Source organism: Oryctolagus cuniculus, chromosome 20 (genome assembly GCF_051225735.1).
Source record: "Oryctolagus cuniculus isolate XC-2025 breed Fujian yellow rabbit chromosome 20, ASM5122573v1, whole genome shotgun sequence".
In the NCBI taxonomy this organism is placed as follows: Eukaryota; Metazoa; Chordata; class Mammalia; order Lagomorpha; family Leporidae; genus Oryctolagus; species Oryctolagus cuniculus.
Window position 1 is genome coordinate 25,964,776 of NC_142886.1, and position 19,955 is coordinate 25,984,730.

Below are 19,955 nucleotides of genomic sequence, written 5' to 3' on the forward strand. Positions count from 1 at the left end.
AATTCAATCCAAGTCTCCCAAGTGGGTGGCAGGAGACCAACTAACTTGAACCATGACTGCTGTCTCCTAGGGTCTGCATTAGCAGGGAACTGGAGTCAGCAGCTGGAGCCTGGGATTGAAGCCAGGTATTCTGATAGAGGCCAGGGTTGTCTTACCTAGCACCTTCACTGCTGTGCCAAGCACAGCCCTGAGATGATTTCTCAGAGGGCATGCACTTTTTCAGCCCTGAGAATGAGCTATGTTGCTTTAAAGAGGTACAATGCTTTCAGAAAAAGAATGTGTCAGGTAATAGAATGTGATTTAAAGCAAGTGCTGGGGCAGGCAGTGTGGCTTGGTGGATAACGCCGCTGCTTGGGATGCCTGCACCCAATACCAGAGCGCCTAGGATTGCATCCTGTCTCTGCTCTGAACTCCATTCCTGCTCGTGTGCACCTGGGAGGCAGTGATGACTCAACTTGCCGGTGCCATGGCACCACCGATTGAGTTTCTGGTTCCCAGCTTCAGTCTAGCCTCAGCAGTTGAGAATGTGTCGGGGGAAGAACCAACCAATAGGATCTCTCTCTCTCTCTCTCTCCCTCCTTTCCCCTGCCAAATAAAAATATTTTAAAATTGAGTTAAGGAAAATGCAGTCTATCTTCTTCCTCCGATGGACATAGCTTTGAATTTTCCCTGGGATACTTTTATTTTGATCTTGAGTTTTACTTTGCTGCTCATGGTAGTAATTGATTTTTTAAAAAAATATTTGTATATTTGAGAGGCAGAGAGAGCTTCTATCTCTCTCCTGGCCCAAATACCTGCCATAGCCAGGGTAGCCAAAGCAGGGAGTTGGGAATGCAACCCAAGTCTCTCCCAGGTATGGCAGAAACTCAGGCACTTAAGCCGTCACAGCTGCCTCCCAGGGTCCACGTTAGCAGGAAGCTGGAGTCAGGAGCTGGAGCCGGGAGCCGCCAGCATCAAAGAGCAGCCAACCTGAGTCCCGTGTGATAAGTACTATTCTAAGTGCGTGTGGGGGTAACTTATTGAGAGTCTCTCGTACTCCTATGGTTGGGTGTTGTCACCTGTATCCTGTTTTAATGATGGAATGGAACACAGAGGAGTTAAGTGAATCGCTCCAGGCCACATAGCTAACATGCATCAGAGACAGGATACAGAGAGGCAGTCTGGTTCCAGGGAGCCCCTTCACCGCTCTGTCCTGCCGCCTTGCATGATGAATCAATCTTAGAGCCGTGAAAACCATGAACATGGCCATGGGGGACAACCCGAGACCCCAGGTCTGCAAGGGACTAGGGATGGGCAGTGGAGTCTGAAGACACTCCCCTTAGCCCTGAAGCTTTGACCTACAGGAAGCAAGGTCGAAGGGGTTCCTCTGCCTCAGACAAGTCCCCAGGGGGACACTTGTCCCGGTGCCACAGTGGAACAGCCCTGGCCCCACACTGATTGGGATAAGAAGTGCTGACCAATAGGAGAAGGTTTCTTCCAGTGGCTTTCCTCCCTGTGTCCAGTACCCCTTCGTTGGCCTTTGCACACATGTGATCACTTAGTTCCTCAGCTAATTATGCGTTCACATGAGAGCGGGGGGGGGGGGCAGCCTTGTTCATCCTTTTATGATCTAAGCCTTTGCTCCTACAGACAATCCAATATCCATGGAACGAATGAACGGCTGAGTGAAGGAACGAGTGAGAAGTCCGCCGCTGGGTCTGAAACTGCGCTTCAGTTGGAGCTGGCGGGGGAAGCGCGTGAGGGGGCGGGCACAGAAATAACAAGCTGGCATTTGGGGAAGTGTGGGGACGGAAAGGCAGGCTTTTAAAAGGAGGAAGGAGCGGATTAGGGAGGTGTATTTAAGAGATAGAGAAACACAGAGGGCAGGCGGGAGGGAGGGGACCTCAGGCAGAAAGCCTGAAAGGGAGCCTGTGAGACCAGCCAGGGCCACCAAAGGAGCCCTTGTCCCCAGGCCTCCCTCCGTGCCCGTCCCGGAGGCCAGCCCGAGGGGTCTCCTCTGGCAGCAGTGCGACTTTCCCTTATTTCCCCAGGGCGGCAGATTTCCCCAGGAAAGACACAAAGTGTGGGGCTGCCCTCCTGGGGGCTCCGGGACCCCAGCCCCAAGCATTCCGGGCTGACTTGGGGGCCTGTGTGCAGGGGTGCAGGCGCCAGGGCCTGGCCGGCATGGGCTGGAGCTGGAAGAGCCTCCCTCCAAGTGCAGACCCCAGCCGCCCCCGGCCCAGTCACTGGGCCCCCTCAGGCTGCCCACACCTCCCGCTCTCCACCTCCAAGACCAAGAGCGCTGAGTAAAAGCGGAAACACCACCTCCTGCAGAAAACCTCCAGGGCTTTTTTCCTTCCCTTCCAGAAACATTGGCTGAAATCACTTTTTCTTGGCGGTGGTTTGGAAACACAGAGCAGACAAAGAGTCCGGAGGCTTATGCCCGTCGTCACTCCGGGCCAGCTCGATCCCGTGCCATCTAGGCCGGCCTCATTTAATATGGACAAGTTTGTGCTGGATAAGATGTGTCCGCTCATTCTCTGGCCGCTCAGCATTCGCTTAAAGAACATCCTTCCAGTGCCGAGAGCCCCGAGTGCTCTCCACACGCTGGGGATGCGAAAGAAATGATTGCTTGGCCCAGCACATGGTTTATTTAAATGTCCGTTGAGTGTAACCATAAGCTCAACACATGGCGTTAAGCGGACGTTCAAACCTAAGATGGAAGCAGGCGGCGGCGGCTGGGGTGACCAAGCAGAGCCCGGTGACAGGACGCTGGTGTTGGGAACGGGAGATCTGCACATCCCACACCGGTGCAGCAGTTGGCCAGCTCACTTCGAAAAACCCCTGCTACCAGGAGAGACGCCTCTTATTCTCTGCACTGGAAACCTTTGCACCTAGGACATGTTGACTATCAAGGCTTTGGGAGACTTCGATGAGATCTCAATCCTCCAGACCAGAGCGTGTGACTGGTGGACAGCCCAACACTGGCTTGCTCCATGGACATCAGGTTATGCTGTAGGGAGACATGGCCAGCTTAGCCCTATCTCTGGACACACACACATACATTCGAAGCATTTGAGCACAGAAATAAATTCTATATTAACCCAGGTTCTGCCACGGGGCATATGATGCCTTGGAAACAGACATTATTCCTTCCTTTGTATTGATGGATACCCAGGCTTCTATAGTGGTCACTCACATGTATCAACTAATTGGAGATGACGAGAAAGTAGAGCGAATTGAACACACAGAATCCTACAGGCAGGCCTGCTTTGGTGAGTTCTCTCTCTTTTTTTTTCATTGCCTTGTTCACATCAAGTAATTAAACACTTAAAACCACACAATTGCATGACTTTTATAATATTTTGCAGTGAACTATAACATTGTCTTCTCCATTAATATATAATTCCTCTAAGTTTCTTGTAAACTAAGACTATATTTAGTTTACAATATATAGTTTCTATGATAACAATGTCCACACACAGTAAATGGTCCTATGTAAAAAAAAAAAATTACCCTTTGGAAAATCTCAAAAGTTGATACTTGGGAACCCATTACAAAAGTAGTGCATGAAAAAAAAAAAAAACCTAGACTTTCTTGTATACATTTTTCTCTTCCTTAATAATAAATGTTTACTTTTCATTCTTTCTTAAAAAAAAAAAACCCTAAGATGTGGGCACTACCCCTGAGGTCACTTCCAGCACACGGCAGTGACCACAGCAGCATGCCTGAACCAAGGAGAGCAGTTTTGAAGACTCTATCATCAGGCATCAGGAGGAAAGCGTCACCGAAGGTCCCAAGCGGGAGAAAGGCCTGCAGGCTGCAGGGGTCTGCCCCAGCTCCTAGCCGCAGGCCCTTGAACCTTCGCATCAACCCGCCAGTGTAGGTGTCGTTATCGTATCCATTTAACAGATGAGGAAACTGAGGCTCAAAGGTTTTATGGAGCAATCTGACCAATCCACAGCCACACTTTCTGAAATTGGGGGGTGGGCAGAGAATCTGACCAATCCACAGCCGCGCTTTCTGGAATGGGGGGTGGGGTGGGAGCAGGAATTAAGAAGAAAGGAAAGAGTGAAAAGGAGTCTTCAGTTCATCTAGAAGCAGCAGATGTGTGTGGCTGCTGGCTGGGAACATGGCTGTAGTGTAATGTCTAATGTCTACATGTGCAGATTACACTCTTTTTTTAAAAAAAAAATATTTATTTTATTTGAGAGGCAGAGTTGCAGACACAGAGAGGGAGAGACAGAGGTCTTCCATCTGCTGGTTCTTCCCCAAATGGCTGCAATGGCTGGAGCTGGGCTAATCCAAACTCAGGAGCCAGGAGCTTCCTCTGGGTCTCCCATGCTGGTGCAGGGGCCCAAGAACTTGAACCATCTCCACTGCCTTCCCAGGTCATTATCAGGGAGCTGGATCAGAAGTGGAGTAGCTGGGACTCGAACCAGCACCCATATGGGATGCTGGCGCCACCTACTACCTCACAGCACCAGCCCTAGATTACACTCTTTTTTTTTTTTTTTTTTGACAGGCAGAGTGGACAGTGAGAGAGAGAGACAGAGAGAAAGGTCTTCCTTTTGCTGTTGGTTCACCCTCCAATGGCCGCCGCGGCCAGCACGCTGCGGCTGGCGCACCGTGCTGATCCGATGGCAGGAGCCAGGTACTTATCCTGGTCTCCCATGGGGTGCAGGGCCCAAGCACTTGGGCCATCCTCCACTGCCTTCCCGGGCCACAGCAGAGAGCTGGCCTGGAAGAGGAGCAACTGGGACAGAATCCGGCGCCCCGACCGGGACTAGAACCCGGTGTGCCGGCGCCGCAAGGCAGAGGATTAGCCTAGTAAGCCGCGGCGCCGGCCTACACTCTTTAAAATATACATATTTAAAAGATTTATTTATTTGAAAAGGGGAGAGAGAGAGAGAGAGAGAGAGAGAGAGAGAGAAGCCTAGAACTCCATCTGGGTCTCTCAGGTGGGTGGCAGAAGTCCAAGCACTTGGGCCCTCTTCCGCTGCTTTCCCAGGCAAGTTAACAGAGAGCTGGTCAGAAGTGGAACAGCTAGACTTGAACCGGTGCTGGTATGGAATGCTGGTGTTGTGGGTGGTGGCTTTACCTACTGCGATGCAGCCCCAGATTAAACTCTTGCTTTTAAAAAATGAGTTCGGTGGGTGGTGGTTGTAGGGGTTAAGTGGCTGCTTGGAAGCCTGCATCCCATATCAGAGTGCCCGAGTCCTGGCTCTGCTCCCAATTCCAGCTTCCTGCTAATGTGTACTCTGGGAGGTAGCAGCTGAGGGCACAAGTAGCTGGGTCCCTGCCACCCACATGGGAGAGCTGGACTGAGTTCCTGGTGCCTAGCTCTGGCCTAGTCCAGCCCTGGCTGTTGTGGACATTCGGCAAGTGAACCAGTAGAGGGGTGATTCTCTCTCTCTCTCTCTCTCTCTCTCTCACAGAGAGTCTCTGTCTCTGCTTTCCAAATAAATAAAATTATTTAAATTAGAAAACAACTCAAGGCCCTTGACTCTCCCTCTGTGAGGGTGTCATGTCTCTCATATCTGAGCAAGTACAGCAAACTCCTCTTTGACCTTGTTTCCTTCTGGGCTCTTCTGACTGTCCTGGTAACGCAGTCTGACTTCCACGGCACTGGGGAAGCCCGTGCTAAGGGAGAGGGGGTGGGATGGGGTGGGGTGGGGGGCCTGAGAGTCTGTGAGGGTGCCCCCCACTCTCCAGTCTTCTGGGGCATAGGTTGTCTCGGAACTTCTCTGCCTCTTATTCCCCCAGTTCATTAATTCACCGTCAACATCTCCTAAGACTGAGCCCCAGATCAACTTCTGCTCACTCGTTCATTAAGCTGCAGGACTTACACAGAAACCGAATATTCTGAGAGCACAGTGCATCACGTTAGGTTTTCCCTAGATCACTGAAGCCCTCACTTCCCCATTTTTATAAATATCATCTGTCTTTCTGGGCCGCTAGTGTGTCATCCTTTATGGGCAAGAACATCTTCTTTTTCCTTTGCCTCTTCAAATACGGCAGCACATGGTGCATGGCTCACAGCAAACACTCAGACAAGGTTGTCGGACTAAATTATTTAAATGACTAACTGAGCCCTGAGCCGTGCGCAGGCAGCTCGCTGCAGTTCTGTATTTAGTCTCTTGGAGGCTGAGCGGCGCTTGATGGATGAGAAAGGATGGAAGCAGGTGCAAGTCCACATGTCAGTTCAGCGCTCCCTTGGAAGCTTGACTTTAAATCATTTGACTCATGCATTTTTCAGCATCCTTTCAGTGGCCAGGTCAGAAAACTCAACTCAAACTGTCTTAAGAAAGCGAAAGGGGATGTGTTGACGCCATCAATACAAAGTCCAATGACTGATGACTCAGCGGTTTCTTACGGCACGCTAGAGTCGGGGACTCAGATGGCGATCTCATGGCTGTTTCTCTCTTTACACATTTTGGCTCTCTTTTCTTCTGTGTGTTGGTTCCTTTCTCAGGCTGTTGTCACATGACAGGAAAAGCGGCCACTGACAGCCACTGACTATACCTTTGCTGTGGCGTTTTAAAGAGAAGGGGCTTCCTTCTTCCTTAGCATTCACACAGCAAATCTCAGGGAAGACTCTGATTGGCCCTATTTGGGCCATAGATCCACTCCTGAACCAATCACTGTGGCTTTGGAAAGGGACTACTCTGATTGGCTAACTCAGGTGTCACACATCTACCTTGGTTGGGGTGATAAAGCCCCTCCAGAGCTACAGGAAGGAGCTCAAAGAATGGAATGCTGAGGGGAACAAGTACCCACAACGCTTCTCCCACCCTCACCCCGCCTGCCGCATCATGAGAAGTTACTGTTGCTTCACTCTCCCAAGCCTTATAGCATTAGCGGATTAAAGAGAAGATGCTGGACTCTTCCCAGAAATGACTGCGTTCCGTGGATGCTGATTTAGTCTTAAACCTTTAGACATATTTCAGAAAACTCTCATCGGTGGTTATTGGGAGAGAGGCCTTCCCATTCCCAATTCCCAAATTTTCTTCTTGGATACTTCAGCCTTGAATGCACACACACACACTCACACACACACACACACACACACCCCTATATGTATGTGAATTCAGACACAGGTAAATTAAAAAAATTTTTTTAAATCAGACCCCCCCCCAATCACTACCACGAAACTTCCCCCACCCCAGGGAAGAACATGGGGGAGGCTCATTTCTCCAGCTTTCTCCTGGTAGCTGTTTCATGGATCAAAGGAAGACCAGGAGGAAGAAATCATCATAGCAGGTTACTGTGATTTGCAGAACATAAAAAAAGCTACTCTCAACCTCTTGTGTGATTCCATGACACCATCCTGCCTCTCATCCTAAGAACCCCCTACGGCATGTGTTTTTGTTTTAAGCAGATCAAAACATCTGTTTTTGAAACAAAACTTGTGATAACTCCATGGATCACCAGAGACACCTGGAAGACTAATGCTGAGATAGGCCTTGTGTATACCGGGATTTACACAGCCAAGTGCCCTCAGAGGCCAGGCCATGCCAGGCTGGGAAGAGAGTGCTGAGTCAAATCCCACGGTGCCCCATCTCAAGGGGGCGTTGTCTAGGAGGTGCCAGCCCATTGCTGCCATGAGGGAGTGCGTGCTGTGGCAACTACTGATGGTTCGCTAATTTCTGGTTCCTTCCTCCTTCACCATACAGAGCAGGACAGAGCTTCCTTGTCCCTTTGAAATTAAGAGTGGCCACGTGACTTGCTTTGGCCAATGACAGGCAATCCACAGTACTAAATGCCTCTCCAGGAGGAAAGACTCGTCTGCTAGTGCGTAGCCAGCTCTACTTTCCTTCTCTGCCATGATGGACGTGAATGCACCTGTTGACACGGAGGTGCAGCACCTACAGGACAGCTGTCTGTGAAATAAACCTTTCTTGTGGTGAGTCACTCAGTGTTGGGTGATACTTACTCCTGCAGCAAAACATAGCTTATCTTGACTATTACATATACTCCCGACATGGCCACAATGGCTGGAGCTGGGCTGATCTGAAGCCAGGAGCCTGGAGCTCCCTCCAGGTCTCCCATGTGGGTGAGGGACTCAAGGACTTGGGCCATCTTCCATTGTTTTCCCAGGCCATAGCAGAGAGCTGGATGGGAAGTGGAGCAGCCAGGACTCGAACTGGTACCCATATGGGATGCCAGCACTGCAGAAGGCGGCTTTACCCACTGTGCCACAGCACTGTCCACTCCTTTAATATATTTTTAAGAAAGAATTTAGGACTGAGCCAATGAAACTAAGTTCAACCTGCCAGTTCCTAGTTTGTAACTCTGGTCCGCACAGTGGAGGATGATCGCCCTATCTCAACTCCAGCCGTGCTTATAGTCTGTGTCATGTAATTCTCTCTCAGCTGCTCCTGGTGTTGCTGTTCATCTGTTTTGTCTATTTTAAAATTTACTTATTTGAAAGGCAGGGGGGAGAGAGAGAGAGAGAGAGAGAGAGAGAGAGAAGACTGACCTTCCAAACACTGGTTCACTCCCCAATGATCACAACAGCCTGGACTGGGCCAGCAAAGCCAGAAGCCAGGAGCCTCAGCTGGGTCTCCCACGTGGGTGGCAGGAACTCCAGTACTTGGGCCATCATCTGCTGCTTCCCAGGAGCATTAACAGGGAGCTGAGTTGGAATTGGAGTATCCAGGACTCAACTAGCACTCTGATTTGAGATGTTCCTATTCATTAGTTTTTAAGTCATTCTTCCTAACTCGATGGCAAGTGAGAAGTGAGGAAGAGTCTCTCTCTCTCTCTCTCTCAGCAGAGCATCAGAAAGAGCTCTTATTCACTGGTTCAGTCTCCAAACACCTGCAATGGCCAGGGCTGGTCCGGGGCTGTAGCCAGGAGCTGGGAATTCAATATGGGTCTCCCACATGGATGACCAGAACCTGATTAACTTGAACTATTTACTTGCTACCTCCCAGGGTCTGCTGTAGCAGGACAGCGGAGTCAGGAGCTGGAGCTGGAGCTGGAAATCAAACCCAGGTGCTCCCATCTGGGACAGGAGCGACTTAATTGCTAGGCTCCCAGGAATCATGCCTTCCACTCTGTGTACCTTGCAGGCACAGACGAGATGTTCAGTAATATTTGCATGAAGACTAGCTGTTTGGCAGACTACCAGAACCATCACTTCCTGCTTTGATACTGGAGGAACAGGTCTGAGGGATTGTTTTACTTCACCATTTCACTTCTTCCCTTTGCAAAGAGCTTAGTTGTCATCAACGTCCAAATGCACCAGACGTGCGAAAGCCAGTGGCCTCGTCAGGATTTTTCTACTTGCAAGGACTCGGAGGCCCAAGTTCAGTAAGGTACAGTTTGCTGATTCCTGTAACAGAGACCTCCAGAGGCAGGGAAGGTGTCAGCCGGGCCTGGACACAGGATCTCAGCGTCCTGAGAACGCCACCTGCCCGCGCCTTGGGGACGACTCCCCTCTTCTCCGCTCTGCACTGTGTCACCCTCAGCCGACCCCTAGCGTGTGCTGGCTTCCAGCAGCGTCTCCTCTGCACAGTCCCCATCTCTTCCGATTCACCTGGAATATGCAACAACCTCTAAGGCTGCCTCCTGGCCGGGGCCAGTGTCTTACGAGGACTCTTCTAGCTGCGACTGAGAGGAAACCTAAATTCAGACTGCTTTCAGCTGAGTCATTTGCCCCTGGGAGCCAGGGGTGTAGACCAGCTCCACATAAGGACCAGCAGGAGAAGCAGGCCACCGTCGGTTTACAATCCTCCCTCCAGTCACTTCCCTGGGAGGGGGCGGTGGGGCTGGAGGGAGGTCTTGAAGCTGTGTTTGCACAGCATCCTATATAAAATGGAAAAACGCCCGTATCAAATAACAGGAGAGAACTAGTGGCTATTAGAGGGAGATGGAGCGGGCCCAAGACCGCCCAGTCACCCCCAAGTACCACCCCTGTAGCTTATTTAAATATTTGTGGGGGGAGGCCCCACCACGGTCCAAAGCAGGCCCTGGAGAGCACCTGCTCCAACCACACACGCTCATTTCTGGTCCCTGCGCATAGATCAGCTTCGTTTGTTCAAAGTCCCAGCCGACGACACATAAAGTTTCACGACACATAAAGTTTCAGTGTCGGCTTCCACATAAACGTCCAAACCTCGGTCTCCTGGGAGAAGCATCCTAAGGCAGCTTCCCGGTCCCCGGCTTTGATGCTGATGCTGATGCTGCAGCGAAGGTGCCGTGGGGTTGAGTCCTGTTCTCCCACAGGACTATCAATGATGATGTGTTCTCCAAGCCTATTCTTCTAGGGCCTGGCCCCCTCCTTACTGGCTCGCATTCATGTCCCAAGGGAGGCTGCTGATGGCCAAGGGGAAGACTGGCCAGGCCGGCAATGGCCATGGGGACCTGGTCTGCCTTTCCTCCCACGGGACCAGTGCTCTGATCTGGAAAGATTCCACTGCCCAGGAGTGGCAGGGGGACTACAACCACATGGCAGGCAGACTGGCTTGAGTGTTCTGTGGCTCCCACCTGTCTCCAGTCCTGTTGTTCCTTTCATTCTTAGCGTCTGCCCTCCAAGAAGGCTTGACCTTTTCCTTTCACTTCCTTTCTTCTGTGGGAAATGACCTGGCATCACCCTGAGAAGGAGGCTAGAGGTCACCGGGTATCCAAGTCTTGGGCAGAGAGGTAGGGGGTTGGCTGGGCACCCAGAGGGGCCTGGAAGGTGGCAGGCATCGAGAATGGTGCCAAGGTCTCAGGAGCCACGCTTCTGCCCCCAGGGTTCTGGGCCTTTAAGGACTGGAGGGCACCACCCAGCACCATTCCTTCTAGCGTCCCCTTGCCCATCTACCTCTGGAGGAGGATGGCACAGGGCCACTGCCGGGCTGCTGAGGGCTGGGTCAGCTCCGGAGGGGAAAAGGCACAGCCTGCGGGAGCAAGACAAAAAGCCCAGGGATCAAACAAGCCGGGCGCGGGGCGGTGGAGCTGTCAGGCTGCAGCCTTGGGTGGGCGCCCGGTGGGCAGGGGTACAGGTTCCCCCAGGCACCATCATCCTGGGCCCATCTTTCTGCATGCCCGCTTGTGAGGCCACCTCCTCTCCCCTTCGCTTCCCAGGCGTCCAAGCTCGGAATCGTGCTGACACCATCTAGGTCCGGGAAAAGGCTGAGGACCCAGAAGGCCGTGCCCCGACGCCCGCCCCCCCCCCCCCGTCCTCCCACCCCACCCCCCCACCTCCCCCGGCGATGCCTGCCCGGGCTCTGAGCCCGGCCCTCTCTTCGCGCTCTCCCAGGCGGCGGCTTGGGCGTCGCGGGGCGGCCGTGCGCTGGGGATGCGCTTACATAACCGCTCGCCGCGTCCTGCTCGCTCCGCGCGCGTCCCGGAGCCGCGGGCTGGGAGCGCGGGGACACGCGATGGAGCCCGGGCAGGCGCCGCGGGGCCCGGGTCGCCCCTGCGGGCAGAGCAGCGCGAGCAGCCGCGGGAGGAGGGCGCCCGAGGCGGCGGGGGCGGTGAAGGTCAGTGGGTGTGAAGCGCCGGATCCACACCCCCTCCTCCTCCCCTGTCCCCTCCTTCCCTTCCTCTCCGTCCCCCTCTGACGTCTGGAGCTGGCAGCTCGGCCGGTTCCGCATTCCCGACCCCTCCCCGCCGCCCTGGGGCCGCTATATAGCCGGGGCTGATGCAACCCGTCCCGCCGCCCGCCACTGCCTGCGGGAGGGACGCTCGGCGGCCGCGACGGGGGGCGCTGGCGGCGGCGGACGCTGCAGCGGCGGCGGGGCTGGCGCCGCGGCGGCTCCCGGGCCGGGACGGGCCTGGGCACCGGGCGGAGCTCCGCGGCCCGGCGGCAGCGGCGCGGAGTGTGCAGGGCGCCTGCAGCCGGGCCCCGGCCCCGGCGCCGCCTCCGCCCGCGGCTTCTGCACGGTGGGTGCGAGGGCGCGCGCGGGGCGCCGGCCGCGCGGGTGGGGCGGGGCGCGCCGGCCGCGGGCACCTGGGACGGCCGCCCTCGCGCGGGCGGAGCGCGCAGAGTCCCCCGGCACCCGCGGCCCGCGGGAGGCTCCCCGGGACCGCGAGCTTTCGAGGCGCGGGGCGTCCGGGAGCCGGTGGCTTCCCTTGGTTCCGGCCCCGGGACGGGAGGCTCCGTCCGCTGCCTCCTCCCTCGCGCGCTCTCCTCCTCCGTCCGATTGCTGGGAGGCGCTCTCCTCCAGCGGCGGCGGCGGTGGCGGGGAAGGCGGGGTGAGTGGGGAGACAACGGCCCCTGTCCGGGAGCCGGGGGCGGGGCGGGGGAGGATGACAGGGACCTGCCGGCCGGGAGGAAGCACGGCTCCCGGAGGACCCGGGGGAGGGTGTGGAGGAGGGCGAGGGGTCTGCATCCGATGCAGGGGGCTTTTCTCGGATACTCCGCTGCATGGTTCTGGGCTGGGAAGGGTCCTAGGGATGGCCTGGGTCGGCTTTGGGGGTTCCGCGTCTCCCGGCCAGGTTACATAAGGAGGCAAGGCAGCCCCTCCGGAGATGCTTGGAATTCTCAAAGGGGCCCGGGGGCTCTGGGCCTTCTGCCCCGTATCCCTGGACCCCGGGGCTGGCAGAGCCAGGATTGGCTTGGGGCAGTGGGAGGAGCGGCAGCTACACGCGGGGATGCAGTGATGGAAGGGTGGAGAGGCTGCAGGAAGAAGTCGCGGGGACCCCTTGGTGTAGTAGCAGGATTGCCTGGCCCCTGCTGGCTGAGGCCCCCTCCCCTCCCGTGTGGCCCCCAGGGCCTGGGGCTGTGGCCTGACAGCTCCTGCGCAGGGCGGCAGGACTCCAGTCTGTGTGGAGAGGGCAAGCAGAGTGTGGGTGTGTGTACCCAGGTTTAAATCCTGATGCACTCACCCTGGCTGGGAGTTTGAGAAGCCTGAGAAACTGAAGCTTGGCGCGGTGTTGGGTGCCTGCTTGTCCTTTGAGGCTCTGTGTTAACCAGTCCTCTGCCCTCCCCCGCCAGCCTCCCTTCCCTGTGGGTTTTCTAAAGAAACCTCCCATTGCTTTGCGTTTCCAGCAAATCTGGCTGCAGGGAGAGTTCGATGGCTTATCTCCCTTTGCAGGTTTCTAGGGGAGAGTGTAACCACGCATTAGGTGTGAGGTGGCTCCACTTTTATATGAACCCGAGGTTGGGGGTGTGGGGCGAGGAGAGAGAGAAGCAAGGTCCATTCTCATGCCTCTGGGCTGCTGGGGTTCGGCTTAGCTGAGGACAGGCAGGGTGGGCCCTGAGAGAACCTCTTCTGTCCCTGCTCCTCTTTCTCGGCTCCAGCGCGGCAGGCAGCTCCAGAACCTTCCCCCAAGAGCTGGTTGCTGAGCTATTTGAGGGCTGCAGCAAGGTGTGCGTGTGGAGGCCTTTAGCTTCTCTCCTGAGTTAGCTGAAACCCCATCCTGGGCAATGTGTCCCTATGTGGTGACAATGACCTCTAGGGAGGGCTGGGTAAGGGTCTCCCCCCTACTCAACCGCTACTTAGCTTTGGCAACCCCCAGGGCACACACCTCCTGTCTCCCCAACCTGTTCCCGGGCTGTGTGGGCATCTTTTCCAACCTGCAGAAAGCCTTGGCAGGGCCAGGCCCTCGGGCCTTGCTTGTTGAGCCGCCCCTGGTGTTGCAATGGACTGGCTTTCTCTTTCGAGTGCCTCCACTTCCAGCTCCACGCTGGGAAGGAAGGGGCTGGTGCAGACTCTGGGCTGGCCTGCTCTGCGTTCATTCAACCCCAGCTCTACTTGAGCAGTCAGAGCCAGGGCTGAGGGCAGGCTACATTCTTCTCTGCTACAGGATGTAGTTTGCTTTTTTTCCATGCGAATGAATTATGTTTGAAAGCGAAATGGGCGGAAGAGAAAAATAGAGTGAGTGTGTCTGGGTATAGGTGCACATACCTATATAGGCGGGTGGGGGGGAGAAGCAGGCACATTATTTTTCCATTTTCCTTTAATTAAGGCTCTGTGGAGGTGTGTTTGAAAACAGAGGGTCTCCTATGCCTTAGGAGGGTGAGAACACTCTTTTGGCTGCGTCCTGGGCCATATGCAGCGTATGGTGGCCAATGAAACTGGAACTGGCTCATTCTCCTGCTTGTCTTGGCAGGCGGTCCCGTGGCTTGTGTTACCAGCTCTGGAACGTTGGGGCTGCCAAGCTCCGTGTGCCTGTGTGCATGTGTGTGCGTGCGCGCGTGCACTCTTGTGCGTGTGTGTGGTTTGGCCCTCTCAAAACTCAGCAGAGACAAATGCCTTAGCAACCCACGCTTGGAATTTTCGGCCTGGGTTTCTTTACACGTGGGGCTGGCTGTGGGAGGCCTGAGCGGAGCCCACCGTCCTTGGCTTTTCTCTCCCCCGTTCCTCCCCACCTCTCCTTTTTGGTCTAGTTTCTGGCTGTAGCCCGTGGGATTCGGCTGTGGTGCTGATTTCCAAAGCAGGAGCTGGCCAGTGGCACTTTTTTTTTTTTTTTTTTAAAGGACCAAAGCAATTATCACACAGCACGTGTGTGTCTGTGTTGTGCGTTGTGTTATGAACCCTGCCACTGAGAACAGAGCTGACAAGCTTGGCAGAGGGGCGACAGCTGGGCCGGTGCCAATGTCTTCCCTGGAGGTGTGGACTCCCAGGAGGGAGGATCTCACGTGCAGTCGCTGGCCAGCTATGTTAGGAAGAGGACAAAGCTGGCTTCCCAGGCAGGCTTGTTGGAAGCATTTTTCCAGTCTCCAGGGAAGAACAGGCATCCCCTAGGGCAAGGTTCCCAGTTCTTCTAAGGCCCGACTGGCTATGCAGGAATCATGCGGTGGCTCCTCCTGGCACTGGCTACCCGTCACCAAATGCTTAGGGGAACCCCAGAGGAGCAGCCCCTCCGAGTGGCACAGCAGTGCCGGCCCCCACTCTTGAGGGCCACCTGGTGGCTGTACCTCATGGCCAGTGATCTGTGCAGCCGTGTCCCGGCTTGCAGGGTGGAGAAGACCTCAGAGGGATCTCTGAGGACAGAGGGCAGGTGCCCGGCCTCATTTCTGCACCTGTGTCGCTAGCCCTTGGCCTGGCATCTCTGGTTGCAGCTGTGTAGTTCACTGCCAGGATTCAGGATGGCCCTGCCCACTCGGGGTGTACCACTGGGAAGTGGGCGAGCAGGGAATCCTCTGGGGAAATCCTCTAGGTGGCTGTAAGGAGGGGAGACCACTGTCAGGGGGAGCAGTCCGGAAGGGACCTCTAAGGGATCGCCGCCGAGTCTTCCTGGTTGTGTGCAGGTGCAATTCCAGGTACTTTCCAAGTCTTAGCTAATTGAATCTCTTGGCAGCCTTAGCGGGCAAGTAACACTGTTCTCGCCTTAGAGCTGAGAATAGGGAGGTGCAGAGAGGTTAGGGAACTTGCCCCGGGCCACATGGCTGGGGTCTGGCTCTGAAGCCTCCCCAGGTGCCCCGCCTGCAGAGCTGGGCCAGCACCTGCAGGGGCCTGGTCCTCATTCTGCGGCTTGCAGCTCCCCCTGCCCCTTTGCTCCTTGCCGCCTGATCTCCTTGTGCTTGGAAAGCTGGTGGACCTGCATCACTGACCTCCCAGCAGAGAGGCAGTCCCAGATGACTCCTTAGCGCCAGCCAGAGGTCTGCTGTTCATTCTGCAAGCCTCGCGGTGACGGGTCCCATACCCTGTGGCCACTGGCCTGCCACCTTTCTGCTCACTCCGTGGACTCCTGCCCCTGCAGCCGCTTGCCTCCTGGAGGTCCTCCCCCGCTGTTTCTCAGCCCTCCTTGGTGCTGATGCTCAGTTCCTGGCTCCGTGCCCTTGACTTCTGACCCCAGTTCTTGCTACTGGGGCTTGCTCTTGTCAACTCCAACCTGCCCTCACCTCCACCCTGAGCCTTAGCACACCCCCGTTCCGGGCTCCCGATGCCAGCCCAGGCCAGCTGCTTCCCTGGAGGGCAGCTCTTCTCAGAGCGCCTCCCTTAAGCCTTCGTTTCTACGGACAGGAAGTTCGAGATGCAGATCCTATTTCTTTTGACCTTTTTTTTTTTTAAAAAAAAAAAAAAACCTGTTTTTGCCTCTCTGGAAAAAAATACTGAATATTGGGCAATTTCTTTTTTTTTTTTTTTAAGATTTATTTGAAATTGAGAGTTACAGAGAGAGGGAGAGACACACAGAGAAAGAGATCTTCCCCAAATGGCCATAATGGCCAGGACTGAGCCAGGAGCCTGGAACTCCCTCTGAGTCTTCCCAGGTAGCAGGGGCCCAAGCACTCGGGTCATCTTCTGCTGCTTTACCCAGGTGCATTAGCAGAGAGCTGGCTTGGAAGTGGAGGAGCCGGGACTTGAACCCAGGATCATACAGGATGCTGGTGTCACAGGCTGTGACTTAACCTGCTGCACCTTGACACCAGCCCAGTAATGGGCCCTTTGTAATAAAGATAGCTCTTTCCAAGCAACAAAAAAGGGTTTAAGGCTTTTTACAGCTTTACATAGAGTAAATAAGAGCAGAAAAGCCCAGGGACAAAGTTTGCTTATCACCTCTGGCTTTTCTCACTAGGGCTGAAATGAATATCCGTGCTGCCCTCTCCTGCGGGCATTTCTGGCCTGGACACATTTTGTGCCCAGTGCAGCTCCCCAGGGAAGTCAGAGCGGAAGAGATCTGGGTACCAGGCCTCTTCTTCAAGTGCTTCCTCCCGCCTGGCCCCTGTTGTCACCCAGCTGGCTTTGTGGAGCTGCCTCAAGTCACCCATAATCTTAAGCTCAGCAGCGGCTTAGGGTCCGCTGTGACCTTCGGAGCTGTTTCTTTCTTATTCGTGCCTGACCTGTCCCTTGTGCATTCCCCAGCTGTCCTTCATTGTTCCTGGTCAGAGCCCCAAATTGCCAGAGTCATTCTGGATTCTGGAAGCCCAAGCCCCATTTCCCGACATGGCTGCTGTGCCAGCGCACAGGGCCGGACGGAGACACGGAGGGCGCTTGTCTGCCTCTCAGACCTCCTGGGCCCTGGGGTTTCCAGCGCTTAGCCTGTCGTCAGTTCTCCTTTTCCTGGTCAGTTGTTTCCATGTGGAATGACTGGGCTGGGAGATGAGTCCACTGCTTGTCATCTGTCCCGTGTCTTCCTGCAAGTGTTAAGTTCCTCCTGGCTGCCGCTGGCTCCTGGCCACCGCCACCCCCTTTTTTTATAGATCCACGAATCACATCAAATTGTTTTATTTCTCAAATCACCAAAGTGGCCTCCCAGCCTTAGATTGCCAGCCAGCTCCTTGCAGTTAATGAGGCTCCAGCTCTGAGAGGCAGCTGCTCGGCCGCTCAGCCCCCGCCCGCCAGGGGTTAGATGACTTCTCACCGCGAGTGTCAGCTGCTGGGGTTGTCTCCTAGGAATGCTATGCGTTGAGGACTCTGTGGCTTGTATCTGAGCAGCAGCGAGGGAGGAAAAGGGGTGGGCTGGGGGGGAGGGTTGCTTCCACCAAGGAGAGCCTGGTGCCTGGTCCCCTGGGGGAGGCTTATCCTGGCCACAGGGTCACAGAGGAACAAGAATGGTGGGAATCCCCAGGGGGTGGCTGCCCCTCCTGGGGGTTCCACGGTAGCAGAGAATTCTTTGTGTTTGGGCTCATTTATGACGCTGATGTGTCTCGTTTATACCATCTGTATGAAAATAAACAGAAGCTGCATGCCCAGCCTACCATTCCTGGAGCACGCTGGGTTCTGGCTTCCATCTCCCGGGCTTGCCTTCGGCAGGGAGGTTCACGGGAGCCTCTAGAGTACTTTTCTGGGATCTACTGTGGGAACGAAGAGCCTAGAGGTGAAATTAGGAGCTGACAGTGAGCATCTTGGCTTCCAGAGAGAGTTTACCTCCCACACACGCTGAATTTTGCTGTTCTGTGAAGTCGTTATCATCTGCACTCTCACTCATTTATTTATTACTTCAATAAGTACTTATCTTTCAGAAACCATTTATTTATTTATTTATTTGAGAGGCAGAGAGACAGAGTCATCCTCTAGTTCATTCCCCCAAATGCCTGCAGTGGCCGCGGGGGTGGGAGGGAGGCTGAAGCCAGGAACTCAATCCAGGTCTCCCACGTGGGTGGCAGAGACTTGAGTACTGGAGCCATCAGCTGCTGCCTTCCCAGGGTGCACACTAGCAGAAAGCTGGAGTCAGGAGCTGGAGCCAGGAACCAAACCCAGGCATCCCAACCGGCGTCTTAGCTGCTAGGCTAAACACCTACCCCAGGCAAGTGTTCTAGACTGCCCTTCAGTGCCAAAAATGGTGCTAGGCACTGGGGTTACCTGGGTGACGCCCCGCCAGCCATGACTGCACCCCTGAAATCCCCTTGCTTACCTGGTGGCCACATGGCCTGGCCCAGGCGCCGTTGTGCCCACAGGAACGAGTCCTTGTCCCAGTTTCCTGGAGGAGCGCTGGGCAGACAGGGGGGTCTTGGGCAGACCTGGGGTGGTCTTCTGGGGGGCAGTCTGCACCCCCTCCCCGCGGTGACAGCCCAGCTGAGGCGGGCAGCAGGAGTGGCCCTCTCACTGACCTGGGACCCCAGTGCGTTGAACTCCCACAAATGAGAGGTCTCTGGGGCCACCTCTGTGTCTGGTCTCCACCCCCTTTGTTTAGCTGCTGTGGGGTTATCTGGAAGCGACCTCAGCCTGGGGCTCTGGGAAGCAGAGCCCTCTGCACAGTGTAGGTGTCTGGCAGCCGGGGAGGAGGTCATTCCCGCTGCTGAAGGCACTGATGCCTAAGGGACACAGAAAGGGCAGGGCCAGAGAGCCATGGTCCCAGGCTCCAGGGACCGGGAGTCTACTCCTGGCCCTGGTGCTTTCCAGCTGCGTGACCTTGAGCGAGTTAGTGGTTTGGACGAGTGAGCCTCAGGTCCTGCTCTGAGAGGGCCCAGGGACCACTGGGTGCCAAGGAGTCGGGGTGGGGAGAAAGGATGTGGGGTGGGGTGGAGGGGCTGAGGGGACCGGATGTGGGAGCCGAGTGGGTGGAGCCCAGATGAAGGAGCCCAGGAGCACCAGATGCTGCCTTGGCTTGGAGCTTGGTGGACAGACGCCGTAGGTGTGTGGAGGACCAGGTGGCGGCTCCCTGCCCGTTCCACATCTTTAAACAGACAGAGTCCAGTGGAGGTCTTTGTGCTCGTGTGCTTTGCCCCTTGGAGCGCAGAGCCTGTTAAGAAAGTGACAAGGGACTCAGAGAGGGAACCAAACGTCACCTTTTCAAGTGAGATGGAGACGGAGAGTGTGGCCTGCATTTGATGTGCCTCGCCTCTTGCATGTTAGACCTGGGAGCCTGAGTAGGGGCCGGTGGCTGTGGCTCACGGTCCAGGGCCCCTCTGGGGTGAGGGGAGAGAGCCGGAGACGACATGGCCCCTGGAGCACAGGAGCTCCTTGACACAGAAGGCCAGTGTGGCAGCTTCAAAAAGTGGGAGGAGAAATGGGATGACACGATGGTGCAGATTCGCCATGACTTGCTGAAGCTCCCCTGTGCGTCTCTATAAGAAAAGAGACGGGTGGAGATGGGGGATGGGCGAACAGTCTTCCCTCAGGATAAGTGAGATAGGGGAGGTTTCCATGGGTGGCCCTGTGCACACAGGTGGGAAGGAGAGACAATTGCCTGTACAGGACTGGAATCCATGGACAGCTGTGCACTAAAATGCGACTAAGACACTAAGACTTCTTGAATCCGACCTCCCCGGTGCCTGCTGGCTCACAGCAGGTGCTTAGTGAGCGGCCAGTTGGGCAGGAGCCCCTCGAGGGCCTGGGTGAGTCCGGGCTTTTTGGTGGATGAGCTGTCCTCACTGACATTTGAGCCTTGGGCGGGCCATTGTTGCCTGCGAGCTTCCCCAAGTCAAAGAAAGAAAGAATAAGCATCGCACTGGTGTTGGCCTGTCTAACTTACGTCTTCTTTCCTGCCCGAGTCTCTCTTCCCCTCTGAACTGCTTGCATCTGGCGCGGCTCAGATATGTGTTTGCTCTGAGAGTGAGAAGACCTTGGAGGAATTTTCTGGTCCTAGGTTCCACTGGGAAAGCACATGCTAATTAATTCCACCTCCTTTGCTGCGTAGATAGCAGACACACA

At 55.3% G+C, this 19,955-nt stretch overlaps 1 protein-coding gene and 1 pseudogene across 4 annotated transcripts in view; both read left to right on the plus strand.

Moving 5' to 3' along the window:
* Positions 1-2,402: 2,402 nt before the first annotated feature.
* Positions 2,403-3,201, plus strand: LOC149120113 (vacuolar protein sorting-associated protein 29-like; annotated as a pseudogene).
* An 8,071-nt stretch (positions 3,202-11,272) lies between these two features.
* The window catches only part of JDP2 (Jun dimerization protein 2), a 41,269-nt gene continuing 32,586 nt past the window's right edge, over positions 11,273-19,955 (plus strand). The window contains exon 1 of one of the 4 annotated variants that reach the window (XM_089322396.1): positions 11,273-11,453. The gene's annotated coding sequence lies outside the window, so the exon portion shown is untranslated. Of the gene's footprint in view, positions 11,454-11,590; positions 11,857-11,954; positions 12,169-19,955 lie in introns of those variants that run through there. The other 3 variants (XM_051826215.3, XM_051826217.3, XM_051826218.2) reach the window with 3 other exon arrangements.